The 19730-nt window shown below is 42.1% G+C and overlaps 1 protein-coding gene across 3 annotated transcripts in view; it reads right to left on the reverse strand.

Annotated features, from left to right (window-relative positions):
• erbb4b (erb-b2 receptor tyrosine kinase 4b) overlaps positions 1–19730 on the reverse strand; it is a 370775-nt gene that overhangs the window by 46821 nt on the left and 304224 nt on the right. The window lies entirely within an intron of this gene.

Genomic DNA, 19730 nt, shown 5'->3' on the forward strand with positions numbered 1-19730 from the left:
TTGTGACTTAACAATACCTCTGAAGTAACTTTTAATACGTGGTTTAAGGTAGCACCGGAGAATTTCTGTTTACTGTTGCCAAGCAACCAGGGGTAGGCTAGGCACGCCCAGGAGCACCCACAAGCAAGTGCATGTTGCTCTCTTTTGTAGCTAATGTGACTGTAGGGTTACTTTTGGCCTCAAAAGTTTCCTTTCAATCTCATCTCCCAGAGCAACACTCATTTTCTTACTTTTGTGTTCTTTTTGCTCCACTCTTCGCTCTCTCTTTAGGTCCTTTCTTTTCTTTCACTTCGTTTTATGGTTCTGCGGAGGCTCCATGCAGCTGATGTTTATACGTGCTCTGGTGTGTGCGTTGAGCCAGCATGTGTGTGTGTGTGGTAGAGCGGGGAAGAAGTGAGAGAGTGACGGCAATTTTCTTCGGAGTGAGTAGCGACTCTAGAGTCTTATTGAGAGAAACAAAGTGTCTCCCCTGTTCTTTCTGACCACGGTGGGAAATCTGGAGCAGGAAAAGTTAACCATCTCCTTGATTTCATGTTGTTTATGGAGAAGGAGAACCAGGAAATGAGTCAGGGGAAATACAACGCTACCAAGTGATGTGTATTTTTCGAGAGGTTCATCAAAGAGTATAGACGTAACAAGAGGTGAAACTCAATGGAACTGCAGCTCCGCCATCTTGGACTGAATGTAACACAACGTTCTATTGAGTTTCGCCTCTTGTTGCTTCTGTACTCTTTGGGTACATGTCGGGCGGGATGCAACGCAAACAAAATATTGCGTAATTATCGCGAGACTTTCGGTATAATATCGCACAACGTGATATCGCGATAACGATATTGAGTCGATATATCATGCACCCCTAATCTCTATGCTAGCTAACTACTGCTAACTACATTCAAAGTAAGGATAAGCAAGCATCGGCCACACCCAAGAGTCAAATAATCTTATGCTACCATATTTAAATTTGAAAACAACCACATAAGAATTGAATCAATAAGATACCAGAGCAGTCAGCAATGTTTAGATAATCTGACCTTTCCAAACTCCCAAAAAGGTTCAGTACTAGCACAACTACACATTATAGGTACAAAATGCATAACTCAACAATTACATAGCTTACTGTATTCACATCAAAATATAGATATTACTTGAACAGCCACACGCACAAAATAATCTGTGTATCTTATATCCGACTCACAAACTTGAATTTGTTTGCTCATGCTTCTTGGTGGCATCAATGTAAAAAGAAGCAAAGAGAGAGGGGAAAAATAACGGAGGCACAGTACATTACAATGCCTTTTGTATGAGTCAGACACCACTGAAAATAAAAGATGGTGCAAGTCCAAATGTGTGACTGGTGCTAAAACAGCTTCATTACGAGTCCGCACCCGCACCCAAATTTTATTGCTAATTACAGTGAACCGGAATATGGAGAGGTTGAGATCATTAAAAGGTTTAATGGCATGTTGGTTGTACTTGACTTTCATTGCTTTTTTCCTCACAGTTACCCTCTCTCATCTTGGTACGTGTAATATTACAACACCAAAAGATTTCCCTGCAACTGATTTGATAGTTCAGGAAGTGTGCGTAACACACTTTGGGCTTTATCCAACACTTGCTGATATGTGTTCATTCAAACATAAGTTGTAGCAGATACGCAATATGTCAAGTCATGGTCACAGGTTCAAGAGTATTTCAATTCCAAAAACAAGAGGTACTATAAATGTCTAATATTCTACCACGATGACTGTGACATAGTAAACAAACTAACAAAGCTGGGGCTAATTATTGAAGTAATTACCATATATTTCTTTTTACAATGTTTTTATCTTACCACAATTATCACATAAAATTCCAACTACAAATATGGACTGCATATTTCAAAGCATTAAAGCAGAGTTAAAAAATCCTTAATGCCTTATTATTGTGCACATTTTTGCAGAAACATGGTGAAGAATAATATTTAATTGACTCAACAGGGTGAATCTGGCAGGGAATATGGGTTGTTATAGGTCGACTGACAGCATCATTAAAAAAAAATCACTATTTATTTCAGATGACGTCTAACTTTGCGCCCTAAAAACTATCTTCGACAAAGTAAACCTGTGACGTATGGTAGTACAGTGGGTCTCTCAGTGTGGTTGGGAATACACTAGATATTTTTGGGGCTTTATGTCTATTGTGTGCTTTTTTCTTTGTAAAAAAACTTTCTTTGTCATTCTTTGAACTGTATGTTACAGTATAACCACCTGAATGATAGTGATGGATAGACAGCGAACCTTCGAGTTTTGATACTTTTTGCAAAATACACCGTTATTTTATATATATATATATATATATATATATATATATATATATATATATATATATATATATATATATATATATCTCAACCCAAAGGGTAGAGAGCCTGGCACCTGTCTCTGTCAGATATCGACCGGATATCATCACACATATTCAAACCCACAAACACACACATTCATTCATCAATCTAACCAGGAATGCACAAACAAAATTCCCATAAACATTCACTTCACACAGGGTTTGAGACAGTTCCAGAGAGGCTGGTGAGGAGGCATCTACAGTGGCAGGCGACTAATTGAATGTGAAGTGGGTCCAAGCTGTGGCAGCATTGGCCTTCCGCCTGCATTGCTAAGAGATGTCAAGCGATCCACTAGCAGCCTAAACACACACTAAAACTCTGATGCCCCCTCCCCTGAAAGAATGAGAAAATTGTATAATTATTCTATATATAAAAAAAATTTAAAAAACGGATGTGGGAGATAAAGCTGTTTTCACACATACAGGCAATCCGCTTGTTGTTCCTCGCCTTAAAAGTTCAATTCATTTTAATTAAGGGCTGGCTACATTGCACGTGTAACGTATGCGGAGCGGACGTTCCAACACTACGCTTTCACTATAATCAATGCAACTGTCGACACCAGGCAGAGAGCAGCGCGTAGTGGTGCGTATGCGCCATGGAGATCCGCTCTACAAGCATAAAAATAGGACAGTCTTCTATTTATATTTTTTACGTGCGGTGTGTGCGGCCCTTTTACACAGAAATGGATCATAAAGTGTCATTATTTCTTTTAAATTAAATTACCGATATACAGGAAACGAATTAATGACTGTGAATGAGCGTATTGGCTTTCATTTTGAGAGTTTCTGTTTTTATTTCTTGTTTCCCTCACCTGTATCCTCTGATAACAGTGGACAGTAGAGTTTCATGGCACTATGCCAGCTCCAAAAAAACTGAAGAAACAACAACAATCCAAAAGCAGAAGCTCTCTGTCTCGCCTGTGACTCACACAATCCTACGCTGTGTGTGCGTAGCAGGTATAGCCAGTTATAACATAACATACGCTCTGCTAACAGTCCGCATACATTAAGCGTTCAATGTAGCCAAACCTTGCCCCTGTTGTTTTTTTTTTTTTTTTTTTAAATGATGTGCACTAAACCATAATTGTGCTAGTGGTCTTTGGTGTTTAGACACCTTCATAAATAGATGTGTGATGCGTAAATCAATGTTGTTTTTATTTTTTCATCAGCAACCCCTAGTATAGATTCAAGCAATTAAAGAAAAACTAATGCTTGTTGACACATAGTCAAAGAGTTACACACCAAGATGTGAGATGAACTTTGTGGTGGCACAACAGGCTTATTGTATTGCTGTTTTGACCAAATGCTTTTATGACCTGTTATAGCTGCATATTGCAGAAAAGGAGAAGAAAAAAAAGCACACAGAGAAGCTTGCCAATATTTGCAACGTGTAGCTTGATGCCACACTTAAATGCAGCCTCATCATTGCAATGATACTCAGCCTAATCAATAACAATTACAGCAGCGCAAAGTAGTTTATTGTTTTTATAGTGTACAGACCTTTCTTCTATGCCTTTGCAGCCTCTTGACTGGATCCCATGCTTTTTCAAATGTAATTTCAATTGACTTGTTGAGAGAAGGCCACTACAGCCTCTAGACTACATAAGTGATACCAAAAAAACAGAAAGGCTTAACACACATACACACACACACACACACACACACACACACACACACACACACACACACACACACACACACACACACACACACACACACACACACACACACATCAGAGGGTGAACCTGTTCTGTAATAAGTAGTGACAGGAGGAAATATAGAGTAAAGATACATATCTCCAGCCAATGTAAAGAAGTAGTAAGAACACTGACAGAAAGAGTGAGAGGAAAAAGTAAATAATAAGTAAAAGGAAAACTGACTACATACTTTGTACGTCAAACAGTGTTTGTTTGTTTGTTTGAGGGCATCACAATATGTACTGTATCTATAAAAGATGTGTATGCATCATCCAATCAAATTATGAGATGTTCACTTTGTTAATGCTTGTGTTTGCCAGTTTGGATATCTACAAGCCTTCATTTACCTGCGTGAGTGTGTGTCACCTCTCTCTCCTAACTCTTTGAACCGGAACCGGAAGGTAACGCAGTGTGAGAGTGTGGAGGGAGAGAAGACAGACGGAGGAAAACAGTATTATTTCGAGAAAAATGTTGTACTAGTTGCTTAGTTTTTTGTTTCTTATTAGCCCCCTGGTAGCCTTTTGTCTCTAGAAAGAGCCAGCATCTACGCAAATCTATGTACCTGTGCGTGGAGGACCGCACATTTTCTACAAGTAGTAATCCCACAGGATTTCCTCGTTGCTTGAAAATGCAAACAAAGAAATTTCTGATCTTAGGGAAGAAGTTCGTTGGCTCTCAGAGGACTTAAAAACCAAAGATGCCTTGTTAACAGCCTACCTGGACGTTGCTCAAAATCAATCGCTCAAAATCACAACTCTCTCAGTGGCTTTCCAGGATACTGCGCTTTGGGACCCATCCGCTTGCCCATATCCATCTTCTTGCTCGACATCGACCATTAGGCCATCCTGGACTAAAATGGTTTGCGGCCGAAAGAGAGCCTCGGGTAGGGCTCTATTGCCTCCTGCCCTCAACCTCTCCAGTTGCTTCGATGCCCTGTCGAAGCCGAATGTTCCCCCGGTAACAGCCGATGTGGTTACCCGGGCTCGCCCCGTTTCAAAGCCGACTGGTACAGCGCTACACGCGCTACACAGGTACAGCGCTACACGCTCCTCTGTGCTTCCTTTAGAGCAGCCACCCATTCATAATCCCATAACTATGGTGTCTGTCCCCCGACTGAGATCGGTAAAATCAAACGTAAACCAATGAGGTGCTATACTTAACAACCTAATTGGAATTAAAACAACCACTGCAACGACAGAACAGAATAGGAGAATCAAATGTGGACTATTAAATATTAGATCGCTGTCTTCTAAAGCAATATTGGTAAACGATTTGATATCAGATAATCAAATTGATCTATTCTGTCTTACTGAAACCTGGCAGGGACATGAAGAATATGTTAGTCTAAATGAAGCCACTTCTCCCAGTCATATTAATACTCAAATTCCTAGAGGCTCAGGCCGAGGAGGGGGAGTTGCAGCCATATTTGACTCAAACCTGTTAATCAATCCTAAACCTAAACTTAATTATAACTCGTTTGAAAGTCTTGTTCTTAATCTTCAACATCCGATATGGAAAACATTACAGCCAATTATATTTGTTGTTGTTTACCGAGCGCCAGGCCCGTATTCTGAATTTTTATCTGAATTCTCAGAGTTTTTGTCATGTGTAGTCCTAAAATCAGATAAAATAATTATTGTAGGTGATTTTAATATTCATGTGGACGTTGACAGCAATAGCCTTAGTACTGCCTTCAACTCACTACTAGATTCAATTGGTTTCAGTCAGAGTGTGCATAAGGCCACGCACTGTTTTAACCACACACTCAACCTTGTGCTGTCATATGGCATCAAAATTAGGATTTAGGATTAGACTATTAGGATTTAATAATATTTCCACAGAATTCCTTATTATCAGACCATTTTTTAATAACTTTCAAATTCTTACTACCCGACTATACGAAATTAAATAAAACCTTCTACACTAGATGCCTATCTGACAGTGCTATAGCTAAATTTAAGGAAAATATCCCAACAGCATTTAACTAAATGTCGTGCTTTAATATAACAGGACCTTTATGTTAACTTTAGTCCTTCTCAAATTGATAATTTTGTAGACGGTGCTATGGCCTGCCTACGGACAACTTTAGACTCTGTTGCTCCCCTCAAAAAGAAGATGATGACGCAAAGGAAACTAGCACCTTGGTATAACTCCCAAACTCGCAAATTAAAACAAATCTCACAAAAAATTTAAAGTAAATGGCGTTCCACCAAATTGGAAGAATCTCGTTTAGATTGGCAAGACAGTTTGAAAACATATAAGAAGGCCCTCAGAAATGCCAGATCAGACTATTACTCATCATTGACAGAAGAAAATAAGAATAAACCCAAGGTTTCTTTTCAGCACTGTTGCCAGGCTGACTGACAACCACAGCTCTACTGAGCCATCTATTCCCCTAGCACTGAGGAGTGACGACTTCATGAGTTTCTTTAATGATAAAATTATAACAATTAGGGATGGAATTCATCACCTTTTGCCCTTAACTTTTAGCAGTTCACCTTTGAATGCAGGAGAGCTAGAAAGAACGACAGGACCTGATATATACTTAGACTGCTTTTTTCCTATAGACCTTCAACAGTTAATGCTAAAGGTCTCTTCAGCAAAGCCATCTACCTGTCTATTAGACCCCATCCCAATGAGGCTACTTAAAGAAGCGTTACCTGTGGTTAACACTTCATTACTAGATATGATTAATATGTCTTTATTAACAGGTTATGTGCCGCAGTCATTTAAAGTAACTGTGATAAAACCACTTCTGAAAAAACCCACCCTCGATCCTGAGGTCTTAGCCAACTATAGACCTATATCTAACCTTCCCTTTCTCTCCAAGATCCTTGAGAAAGTTATGTGACTTTTTACATAGGAATAGTCTATTTGAGGACTTTCAGTCAGGATTTAGAAAGCATCATAGCACAAAGACGGCACTGGTGAAAATTACTAATGACCTTCTAATTGCTGCTGACAAAGGACTTGTCTCCATACTTGTCCTATTAGATCTTAGTGCTGCATTCAACACTATTGACCATACCATCCTTTTACAGAGACTGGAACATTTAGTTGGCATTAAAGGAATCGCACTAAGCTGGTTTAAGTCCTATTTCTCTGATCGATCGCAATTTGTCAATATCAACGATAAATCCTCCAAGTACGCTAAAGTTAGCCATGGCATTCCTCAAGGCTCAGTGCTTGGACCAATTTTTTTCTCCTTGTATATGCTTCCTCTAGGGAATATTATTAGGAAACACTCAATTAACTTTCACTGTTATGCGGATGACACCCAATTATACTTCATATCAATCAAGCCAGACGAAACCAGTCAGTTAGCTAAACTTCAAGTATGCATTAGAGATATCAAATCATGGATGACCTACAATTTCCTGATGTTAAACTCAAACAAAACTGAAGTTATTGTGCTGGGCCCTAAACACCTCCGAACATCATTATCCCAAGATATAATTACTCTAGACGGCATTGCCATGGCCGCCAGCATATTTTTGATCAGGCTATATCCTTTAACGCCCACTTAAAACAAACCTCTAGAATAGCCTTTTTTCACCTTCGTAACATTGCCAAAATTAGGAACATCCTGTCTCAAAACGATGCTGAAAAACTAGTCCATGCATTTGTTACTTCCAGGCTGAACTATTGTAATTCCCTATTATCAGGATGCTCAAATAAGTCTTAGGACTCTCCAGCTGATCCAGAATGCTGCAGCGCGTGTTCTGACAAGAACTAAGAAAAGAGATCATATTTCTCCTATATTAGCTTCTCTGCATTGGCTTCCTGTAAAATCCAGGATTGAATTTAAAATCCTTCTCCTGACCTACAAAGCTCTAAATGGTCAAGCACCATCATATCTTGAAGAGCTCATAGTACCTTATTGTCCCACTAGAGCACTGCGCTCCCAGAATGCAGAGTTACTTGTGGTTCCTAGAGTCTCTAAAAGTAGAATTGGAGCCAGAGCATTTAGCTATCAGGCTCCTCTCCTGTGGAACCAGCTCCCAGTCTGGGTTCGGGAAGCAGACACCGTCACCACCTTTAAGAATGAACTTAAAATGCTCCTCTTCGATAAAGCTTATAGTTAGGGAGTGAGGAGTTGCAGCGTTCGCCTAGACCGGCGGGGGAAGGTGTGTAGCCACAGTCATGACGCACCGCCTCTCTATCGCGGCTTCTCTTCATAGAAAGCTTACTATATTTAGGGTATGAGGAGTTGCAGCGTTCGCCTAGACCGGCGGGGGTGGGTGTGTAGCCACAGTCATGGCACACCCCCACCCTATCTCTGCTTCTCCCCATAGAAAGCTTACATATACTTAGGGAGTAATTAGTCGCAGCATTAGCCTAGACCGGCGGGGGAAGGTGTGTAGCCAAAATCACGGAACACAGCCTCCCTATCTTCCCTTCTCTGCACATCTTAGTTATGCGGTTATAGTTCTAGACTACCGGGGTACCTCCTTGGACACACTTCACGCTTCTCTCTCCTCTCTCTTTCCATCTGTGTGTATTCGTGTCACAGAAATGCTTGTTACTAACATAGCTTAGTACAGTCAGACATAGGACTCCGGGGAATAAGCTCCCCGGAGTCCTTATGTTCTTTTTCCGCCCAGCATCATCATCTTGGATCATGATGGCACCTACTGCAATGCCCGGCTTCGACTTGCTATGTCCGGCCAACGCCCTGCCACGCCCTGTTACGCCCTGCTGTCCTCTACGACACCATGAACTATTATAACTATTACAATATCTTTATTGTGACTATTATTGCCATTGTTCATCATACCCCCAACCGGCACCGTCAGACACCGCCTACCAAGAGCCTGGGTCTGTCCGAGGTTTCTTCCTAAAAGGGAGTTTTTCCTTGCCACTGTCGCACTTACGCATTCATGCATGCTCTTGGGGGAATCACTGGAATTGTTGGGTCCTTGTAAATTATAGAGTGTGGTCTAGACCTACTCTATCTGTAAAGTGTCCTGAGATAATCCCTGTTATGATTTGACACTCTAAATAAAATTGAATTGAATTGAATTTAATTGTGTTCGTCTGGCAGTCACTCATTAGTGTAGACCTGTCTCCCTGAGCTGCCAGTCACATCCATTGTGTGTGCTGCCTGCAGTCATCCATTTCCCTCACTGCCCTACCTGGCTACATCCATCTCCGCTCAGCCAGACGCTGTTAAAACTGCGTCACTGCTGTGTGTGTGTGTGTGTGTGTGTGTGTGTGTGTGTGTGTGTGTGAGAGAGAGAGAGAGAGAGAGAGAGAGAGAGAGAGAGGGAAAATGTATTGCATGTTCAAAGCACATGACCATAGCTGAGGGGTTGGACATTAAATGAACTGGTTAATCTCTAGCTTCCCACTTTAGGCTCAGTTTACTTTTCACAACAACAGTCCACCACAGTGTCCACATTACTGCTAATACTGTGCCAGTCCGCCTGTCAGAGTCAAGCGGCATCTTGTGAAAAAGATCCCAAGATACTTGAATTCCTTCGCTTGGAGCAATGACTTTCTCCCAACCAGAAGGGAGCAATCCAGCATTTTCTGGAAGGGTGCCATGACCACCAACAATACAATTTAAAATAAGGGAGAGTAACATGTGCCATGGAGAAACAAAGCTCTGCAGGTTTTGGAGCCAATCAATCTCCTCAGCAGGTGATTTCACTGGTAAGTTTCCCTCGCCTGTTCTGTGTAAAACTTCAAGGCATCAAGCATATCATTAATAGTATTACAGTGGCCAAAATCAATACATTATATCAAATACAAATATTAAAAAACATTAGTAATAATATGCATCATGAATGAAATGCACTGAGAGGGCATTTGATGTGTGTCAGTCAACTACAGCCTGAACATTGTTGTTTCATCCTGTATTGCCAAAGTCAAGTCTTATAGAATACTTTAAGGATACTTTAGGCAAACAAATGTAGTGGTCACTATGTGTAATTAATCAATCTGCATCATATATCAGATGGCAGAGTGGATGAGATTGCCTTTTCATTTAAGACAATATTGGCCCTGTAGTATATCAAACATTCCTCTTTGGGAACCATCACCTTATTATCAGGGTGGAGAGGTTTGTGTGTCCCTATAAACCTGAGGGCTGTGTTGTCTGGAGCTTGGTGCTCCTGGTAGGGTCTCCCTTGGCAAAGTTGTTTCAGGTGAGAGGCCAGACAAAGAATGGTTCTTAAACCCCTATGAGTCATCAAGGAAGAGGTGAAGATGCCCAGATGGAAGGCTCGTCAGCGAGCGCCTGGTGGCCGGGTTTGCCACGGAGCCCGGTCGGGCACAGCCTGAAAAAGCAACGTGGCACCTCCCTCTCCAACTCATGGGCCCACCACCTGTGGGAGGAACCACTGGGGGCGGGTGCGCTGCCACACGGGTGGCAGTGAAGGTCAGGGGCCTCGACGGACCAGACCCGGGCGGCAGAGCCTGGCTCTGGGGACGTGGAACGTCACCTCTCTGTGAGGGAAGGAGCCGGAACTTGTGCGGGAGGTGGAGCACTTCCAATTAGATCTGGTGGGGCTTACCTCTATGCACAGTCTCAGTTCTGGAACCATACTCCTGTCCGACAGACTTTCAACTCACACCTCCAGCGGAGCTTTTCGTGCATCCCTGTGGAGGCTGGGGGAATTGAATCCGAGTGGACAATGTTCAAAGTTTCCATTGCTGAAGCTGCGGTGAGGAGCTGTGGTTTTAGGGTCTTAGGTAACCCACGAACACCGTGGTGGACACCGGTGGTCAGGGAAGCCGTCCGACTGAAGAAGGAGTCTTTCCGGGATATGTTATCCCGGAGGACTCCAGAGGCAGTTGCAGGGTACCGAAGGGCCCGAAGAGCTGCAGCCTCTGCCGTGAAAGAGGGAAAGCAGCGGGTGTGGGAGAAATTCGGAGAAGACATGGAGAAGGACTTTCGGTCGGCACCAAGGTGCTTCTGGAAAACCGTTCGCCACCTCAGGAGGGGGAAGCGGAGAACCATCCAATCTGTGTACAGTAAGGATGGGACGCGGTTGACCTCAACTGAGGAGGTAATAGGGCGGTGGAAGGAGCACTTTGAGGAACTCCTAAATCCAACTAATACGGATAATACTATGTCAGAGGCAGAGCTGGAGGATGATGGGGCATTGTCGTCAATTTCCCTGGTGGAAGTCACTGAGGTAGTCAAACAACTCCACAGTGACAGCCCCAGGGATTGATGAGATCCGTCCAGAAATGCTGAAAGCTCTGGGTGTGGAGGGGCTGTCTTGGTTGACATGTCTCTTCAACATTGCGTGGAAATTTGGGACAGTACCTAAGGAGTGGCAGACAGGGGTGGTGGTTCCCCTGTTCAAAAAGGGGGAACAGAGGGTGTGTGCCACTTACAGGGGTATCACACTTCCCAGCCTCCCTGGTAAAGCCTACTCCAAGGTGCTGGAAAGGAGGGTTCGGCCGATAATCGAACCTCGGGTTGAAGAGGAACAATGCGGATTCAGTCCTGGTCGTGGAACAATGGACCAGCTCTTTACTCTCGCAAGGTTCCTGGAGGGAGCCTGGGAGTATGCCCAACTGGTCTACATGTGTTTTGTGGATCTGGAAAAGGCGTATGACCGGGTCCCCCGAGAGATACTGTGGGAGGTGCTGCGGGAGTATGGGGTGAGGGGGTCCCTTCTCAGGGCCATCCAATCTCTGTATGACCAAAGCAAGAGCTGTGTCCGGGTTCTCGGCAGTAAGTCGGACTCGTTTCAGGTGAGGGTTGGCCTCCGCCAAGGCTGCGCTTTGTCACCAATTCTGTTTGTAATATTTATGGACAGGATATTGAGGCGTAGTTGGGATGGGGAGGGGTTGCAGTTCGGTGGGCTGGGGATCTCATCGCTGCTCTTTGCAGATGATGTGGTCCTGATGGCATCATCAGCCAGCCACCTTCAGCACTCACTGGATCGGTTCGCAGCCGAGTGTGAAGCGGCTGGGATGAGGATCAGCACCTCTAAATCTGAGGCCATGGTTCTCAGCAGGAAACCGATGGAGTGCCTACTCCAGGTAGGGAATGAGTCCTTACCCCAAGTGAAGGGGTTCAAGTACTTTGGGGTCTTGTTCGCGAGTGAGGAGACAATGGAACGGGAAATTGGTCGAAGAATAGGCGCAGCTGGTGCGGTATTACATTAAATTTATCGCACCATTGTGACGAAAAGAGAACTGAGCCAGAAGGCAAAGCTCTCGATCTACCGGTCAATTTTCGTTCCTACCCTCACCTATGGTCATGAAGGCTGGGTTATGACCAAAAGAATAAGATCCAGGGTACAAGCGGCCGAAATGGGTTTCCTCAGGAGGGTGGCTGGTGTCTCCCTTAGAGATAGGGTGAGAAGCTCAGTCATCCGTGAGGAGCTCGGAGTAGAGCTGCTACTCCTTTGCGTCGAAAGGAGCAAGTTGAGGTGGTTTGGGCATCTGGTAAGGATGCCCCATGGGCGCCTCCCTATGGAGGTGTTCCAGGCACGTCCAGCTGGGAGGAGGCCTTGGGGAAGACCCAGGACTAGGTGGAGGGATTATATCTCCAACCTGGCCTGGGAACGCCTCAGGATCCCCCAGTCGGAGCTGGTTAATGTGGCTCAGGAAAGGGAAGTTTGGGGTCCCCTGCTGCAGTTGCTGCCCCGACCCTGGATAAGCGGACGAAGGACGGAATTTCTTTTTTGTTTTTTCATCATGGATTTCCCTACAACTTTAACAACATGCTGTTGGTGATACAGTACATTGTGCTTGAATACCACTAACATAAACAAAATCCATGAATTTTACCTAATCAGCCCTCCACTTTGATGAGGATTGCAATTGATGAAAACACATATACAGCTGCTCTCTCAAATCAAACAGGCTTTTCAGGCTGATATTTACCCAGGGGAAGGGAGGTATTCTAGCCTCTAACATTGAATCATACACTTATGTATGCAGTCATGAAAGACCACCATAAAAAAAGCATCAGAACTAATTAGTTTGGAAATGAAAGACAGGGACACAGCTAGAGCTACGGGAAGGGAGATAGGCGGACACTTGTTGACATTTCTAAGGGTTGGTAGCATCAAAGGCTTGACACCTGTGATCTGCCTCTCGCTCTGTATGTTAACATGCAGCCTTGGAGAAGGAGTGCTATTCGTCAGTGCTGGTTGGAATCAAACATCTGAATGCAATTTAGGGGTTTTATACAAGACACAAGGAAAACAAAGAGGAAGGAAAGTTTTGTAAGTAAAAGTTAGTTGGTAGTCACACCAACATGGGTGTTCTGCATCAAAACAGACAAATATGTTTTGGGGAGTTCAATAGACATGGGATAGTACTCACTTGAACAACTTGATGGTTTCACTTACTTTCCTGTTTAACACATTCATCTTAACACAAAAAGCAGTTTTGTACAGAAAATAACCTAATGCAATTTATGTGACAAGAATTTCAACATTGTTTTATTTTGAAATGAAGACATTCCTTGTTCCTGCACCAGGGGAAATGTGTCCTAAATCACCATTCCTTGATTGGCAAAAAAACTTGCTGTTTTATATATATATACACAAACAATGTCAGCAAAACACAAACAATGTCCCATTTAGATACAAAACATAGTAAGTATATTCCCTGAATATATCCAAACAAGACTCAACAGGTCTGCCTGCCTTACAGCACAATATAAGTCTTTGGCAAACTTTTTTCAGCATAAACAAGTAGCACTGGTAGAGGTTGGTCATACAAAGAGAGTTCTCAAAAGTGAAAAAACAAGGGAATAATTCAATATTCGGCCAGTGGGTGGCTTATCGCAGCAGTCCACATACTTTGAGTCGTGCCTTATTACTGACATGAGTATAGTGATGGCAAAATATTTGTCCTAACAAAAGATAGAGTACTAAAATGAGCATCTCTGGGAACAAAAAGTATATCTTCTTACATTAATGTTCAGCAAGAGACTGAGAGAAACAAAAATAAGAGAATCACATACTGAAAAATATAATACATCAGAGAGACGGGAGAGGGAGAGGAGACAGAGTAGAATGGGAATAGGAGTGAACTGAGTTTTCATCAGAACCCTGGGGATGTATGTAATGAGTTGGAGAGAGGCATGTTTGCCTAGTCTGGTTTGCACAGAGAAATGACCCTGTGATACACACTGTGGGGCCCTCACACACAGGCAGACACACACACACTCACACTCACACACATACACAGACACACACACACACACACACACACACACACACACACACACACACACACACACATCAGACTTGGAGGAAATCCAAAGCAGTAATGTTGGAGAGGGGGGTAGGAGATTTGCTAGTAAATTCGGTTGTGCACAGAGTGATTTGTTGAGGTGTAACTGAGGTTGTTTAACTGGGGGTGTTCTATTGATGTGGTTACGATACGTCATCTTTTAAAGTCTCACAGGTAGTGGAACACCAAGTTCTCCTTCAAAGGCAGAATGCGTGGTGTTCACACTAAAAACTTAACAAGAATATGAATCGCGATGGCAACCATCACTGTTATGTACAACCTGTGGGAATGCAGCCTATGATATAATTTCCCTTCTTCTGTATCTTTTGGCGTCTGTCACTACAGTGCCTTACAGCAACAGTCCAATTTTCATACTAGAATTAAGAATATAACTGCAATAACCATTATAACCAGTGTTTTCACATTAAGCATGTTAAACTTCAGATGAAACTGATTCTGAATATTATTACTCTTTTATGTTGAACTAAACAGTGTCTTATTGCCTTCTTTTTTTTAAAACTGATAATCTGCTTTCAGTTTCACGTCAATCAAGCCACTTTCTTCTTCATAAACAATATGTTAGAGTTGCTGCTTTTTCTAGCTTCAGGCAGCCATCTGCCCCATTTTTTCGTGAAAGTAAAACTTTATCTATTATCTATTTACTATTTATTTGACATCAATAGGATGCAAATATGTGAATTTGTTCATAAAGCCGTCCATAGGATTAAAAGCTTGCCTAAATTTATCTGGAAATAATTATCTTATTATAACCTGCATCAGTCAATTTATGGACTGCATTTATATAGTGCTTTTCAAGTCTTAACGACCACTCAAAGGGCTTCACACTACAGGCATCATTCACCCCATTAACACACACATTCATACACTGGTGGTCGAGGCTTCCATACCATTTGCTCATCAGATAAACATTAAAGCACATTCACACACCGATGGCGCAGCATCGGGAGCAACTTGGGGTTCAGTAGCTTGCCCAAGGACACTTTGACATGTAGACTGCAGGGGCTAGATAGACGACCGCTCTACCTCCTGAGCCACAGTCACCCACAAGCACTAGGACCCATATTGTAGAACAACAGTGCCCATGTCAGTCCCTGTCAGTGTTTAAACAGCTAAAAACACCTTCTTAGATATTCTTAGTTTCTTGTAATATTATCTAGGTTCATATTACTTTTCTTATCTGTGTGACTCTTTGTCACAGGATAATGACTCACTGTTTTGAAACTAATTAGTTGAATTCAAATTTGAAGTTATCAGTTAAGGTTAATTTTAGGGTTGTCAGGGATATTTTTAAGTGTTTAATGCACTTATCAACATGGGAGCGGACATACAGTGGAGAGAACAAGTATTTGATACACTGCAAATTTTGCAGGTTTTCCCACTTACAAAGCATGTAGAAGTCTGTAGTCTGATTTTTATCATAGGTACTCTTCAACTGTGAGTGACGGAATCTAAAACAAAAATCCAGAAAATCACATTGTATGATTTTTAAGTAATTAATTTGCATTTTATTGCATGACATAAGTATTTGATACATTAGAAAAGCAGAACTTAATATTTGGTACAAAAACCTTTGTTTGCAATTACAGAGATCATACGTTTCCTGTAGTTCTTGACCAGGTTTGCACACACTGCAGCAGGGATTTTGGCCCACTCCTCCATACAGACCTTCTCCAGATCCTTCAGGTTTCGGGGCTGTTGCTGGGCAATATAGACTTTCAGCTCCCTCCAACGATTTTCTATTGGGTTCAGGTCTGGAGACTGGCTAGGCCACTCCAGGACCTTGAGATGCTTCTTACGGAGCCACTCCTTAGTTGCCCTGGCTGTGTGTTTTGTGTCGTTGTCATGCTGGAAGACCCAGCCACGACCCATCTTCAATGCTCTTACTGAGGGAAGGAGGTTGTTAACCAAGATCTCGTGATACATGGCCCCATCCATCCTCCCCTCAATACGGTGCAGTCGTCCTGTCACCTTTGCAGAAAAGCATCCCCAAAGAATGATGTTTCCACCTCCATGCTTCACGGTTGGGATAGTGTCCTTGGGGTTGTACTCATCCTTCTTCTTCCTCCAAACACGGTGAGTGGAGTTTAGACCAAAAAGCTCTATTTTTGTCTCATCAGACCACATGACCTTCTCCCATTCCTCCTCTGGATCATCCAGATGGTCATTGGCAAACTTCAGACGGGCCTGGACATGCGCTGGCTTGAGCAGGGGGACCTTGCGTGCGCTGCAGGATTTTAATCCATGATGGCGTAGTGAGTTACTAATGGTTTTCTTTGAGACTGTGGTCCCAGCTCTCTTCAGGTCATTGACCAGGTCCTGCCGTGTAGTTCTGGGCTGATCCCTCACCTTCCTCATGATCATTGATGCTCCATGAGGTGAGATCTTGCATGGAGCACCAGACCGAGGTAGATTTACCATCATCTTGAACTTCTTCAATTTTCTAATAATTGCGCCAACAGTTGTTGCCTTCTCACCAAGCTGCTTGCCTATTGTCCTGTAGCCCATCCCAGCCTTGTGCAGGTCTACAATTTTATCCCTGATGTCCTTACACAGCTCTCTGGTCTTGGCCATTGTGGAGAGGTTGGAGTCTGTTTGATTGAGTGTGTGGACAGGTGTCTTTTATACAGGTAACAAGTTCAAACAGGTGCAGTTAATACGGGTAATGAGTGGAGAACACGATAGCTTCTTAAAGAAAAACTAACAGGTCTGTTAGAGTCGGAATTCTTACTGGTTGGTAGGTGACCAAATACTTATGTCATGCAATAAAATGCAAATTAATTATTTAAAAATCATACATTGTAATTTTCTGGATTTTTAGATTCCATCTCTCACAGTTGAAGTGTACCTATGATAAAAAGTACAGACCTCTATGTGCTTTGTAAGTAGGAAAATCGGCAGTGTATCAAATACTTGTTCTCCCCACTGTATGTGCTTGCTTTATGCAAATATTAATTATAAAGCAACAATACAAAACAATGGCAAATACTGTCTAGAATATTCTCCAGAATAACCTCAAAGGTACTATATGCTCAAAAAATATGCTGAAATCATAATGTGGCAAACTCCCATCAAGCGCATCAAGCAACAACAGATGGGCATATTGATCTAAATGTAACATTACTTGGTAATACTAACACAATGTAGAGTCCCACTTTACACTCGTATAGGGGTGGAGGTGCTTGGCCAGCAATTGGTATTTGAGACTCAACGTACAGTGGTAACTCAATTCACATCGACAGTATATGCAAATAACTTTAGTCTTGTTGAGAGAACCATCTGGAAGGGCTTTGAAACTGAACTTTCAATTCAAAAGATAATTTTCTTTATTAATTTCTGCTCTAAGAGGTTTGTTTTTGCTAGCCATCCACAACGTTCTGCTGCATCGCTTCCTGGTTTCCCAAACTACTGAGCAGCCAGGGCCCCAAATCACAGAGCACTCGTGGGTTAATCGCGCGTCAAAATAATTTATGCTGTTTAAATGAATTTGTGCTAACTTGTTATTATCACTTTTATCATTATTTTTTATGTGCTAATAAATAAATCAAATCAATCAAAACATGCCAGTAGCATATGAATGCTTGTTGACAGCTTAGTAGAGCAATATATTAAAGGGGAAATATGTATTGTTACCAGAGTAGTATGGGCTCATTATATGATATCATCTGCACTCTTTCTGTCTCATGACAGATCGCCCCATTAATAATCTACGGCAGTGATGGCGGCCATGACAGAGAGGGAGGGCCACAGGGATTTTGCCTTAGAGAGGGGAGCCCTGTCACTTGCAAGTGCCTTAAGAGCCCCGTAAGTCCCTCAGCACTGGATGCACACATCAATGATAAAGATAATGAAATAATCATCAGGAAAGATGTTTGACTCAAGTCTGGGATAAGATATTATGAGCACTACATGTGGGAATGTTGATTGTGGTCCCAATTTACCTTGTTGGCAATATTTAGAAAAATGCAATGTGTAGGACACTTTGTGTTTGCATGAACCCATATGTGGGCACCTTATTAAACATGGCCCCTGACAGCTATATGAGGCCCCAGGAGAATGGCCAATTATTGAAAACACTAAACAATACACGCTTGAGACACAGAATAACAGTGGTAAATAATACATCATCATATCTACTCTACTCTTTATAAATTATACATCTCTATGTTGACAACTGTTCACAGCGGGCATGTATTTATTTATGTGTGTACAGCCGATCTACATACCTTTTCCACAAAGTAATTTGTGTGATTAATTTCATACCATGAAAATATTTGTGTTGCACAGTATGGGAAATCTGTCAGTGTGGCAAGAATTAGTGTTTTTTCTAATCGCCAGTGGTATAACAAAAACACTTTTTGTGGTGTGATCTTAACTGTGTACCAAAGTGTAATTGATTGTTTAATATTTTTCCATGGAAGCTCACTGGAGTACTGCATGTCTCTGATTTAGCCAGAAATGGCCACAGAAATATTTGTCTAAGATATTAAATCTGGAACTGCAGCGACTGCTAAGTCCTTTTCATTCTGCTTCTTTTGGCTTTTTAACCAATTACTTTGCTCTGTGTGTGTGTCAAATGCAGCATGTTTAGAATTATAATTATATCACGATTATATACAGTACATAACGTGCAATAGCCCTGCTATGAATACATTTTGATAATTAATAAATTAATTGATAAGAAATGTGTATGCTCATAATACTTGTGTTGTTAGGGTTGTTATACTGCGGCAGGGATGTTGATTTAACTTTGTGGTGAATTGTGTGTCAGGCAGAGCCAGAAAAAGGGAGATCATTAAAAAATGAATCTGTCACCTATTAATATTGACAAATTGATTAAAACAAATTATAATGCACTCCTACAACCATGGTCCTGTAACACTAGCCTCCCTGCACTCAACACTTCCCCTACCAAAGTCAAGCAAGGCTTTGAATTATTTACTTAAGTTCTCCAGAGAAGGTGGCAAGGGGCGCCGCTGTCTGCTGTTGAATTCTCTACACACACCAGCAGACTCTCACGGACACTTTACCAAATATCCACAGAGATCTACTTTTCACTCTGGAAGCAATGAAGTAATTCACTTGGCCTCTAGCTTAGACATGTTATAAAAGGGCATATGGGTGGTTTAGTCGATTTGTGTTTACATGTATTCCAAAGCAAACACAAGTACTTTTACAGTAAGATTTCAATGCATTGCAGCATGCAAAAACCCAACACAAATATAAGAGTGAGAGGAATTGTAAGTATAATCGTACGTGTACCACAGCAGTTAGATGTAGGGAGAAATAACTTTTCTAGAAACCGAGAGAAAATGATGTGTTATATGAACATAGCAATCACAGTAGGTGAATCAATACAAAAGGTCATGGAACAACAGTCAAAAGTGACACCAGCAAAGTGTTATAATATAACCATGAAATGTA

The sequence above is a fragment of the Sander vitreus genome, chromosome 11, assembly GCF_031162955.1.
Source record: "Sander vitreus isolate 19-12246 chromosome 11, sanVit1, whole genome shotgun sequence".
NCBI lineage: Eukaryota > Metazoa > Chordata > Actinopteri > Perciformes > Percidae > Sander > Sander vitreus.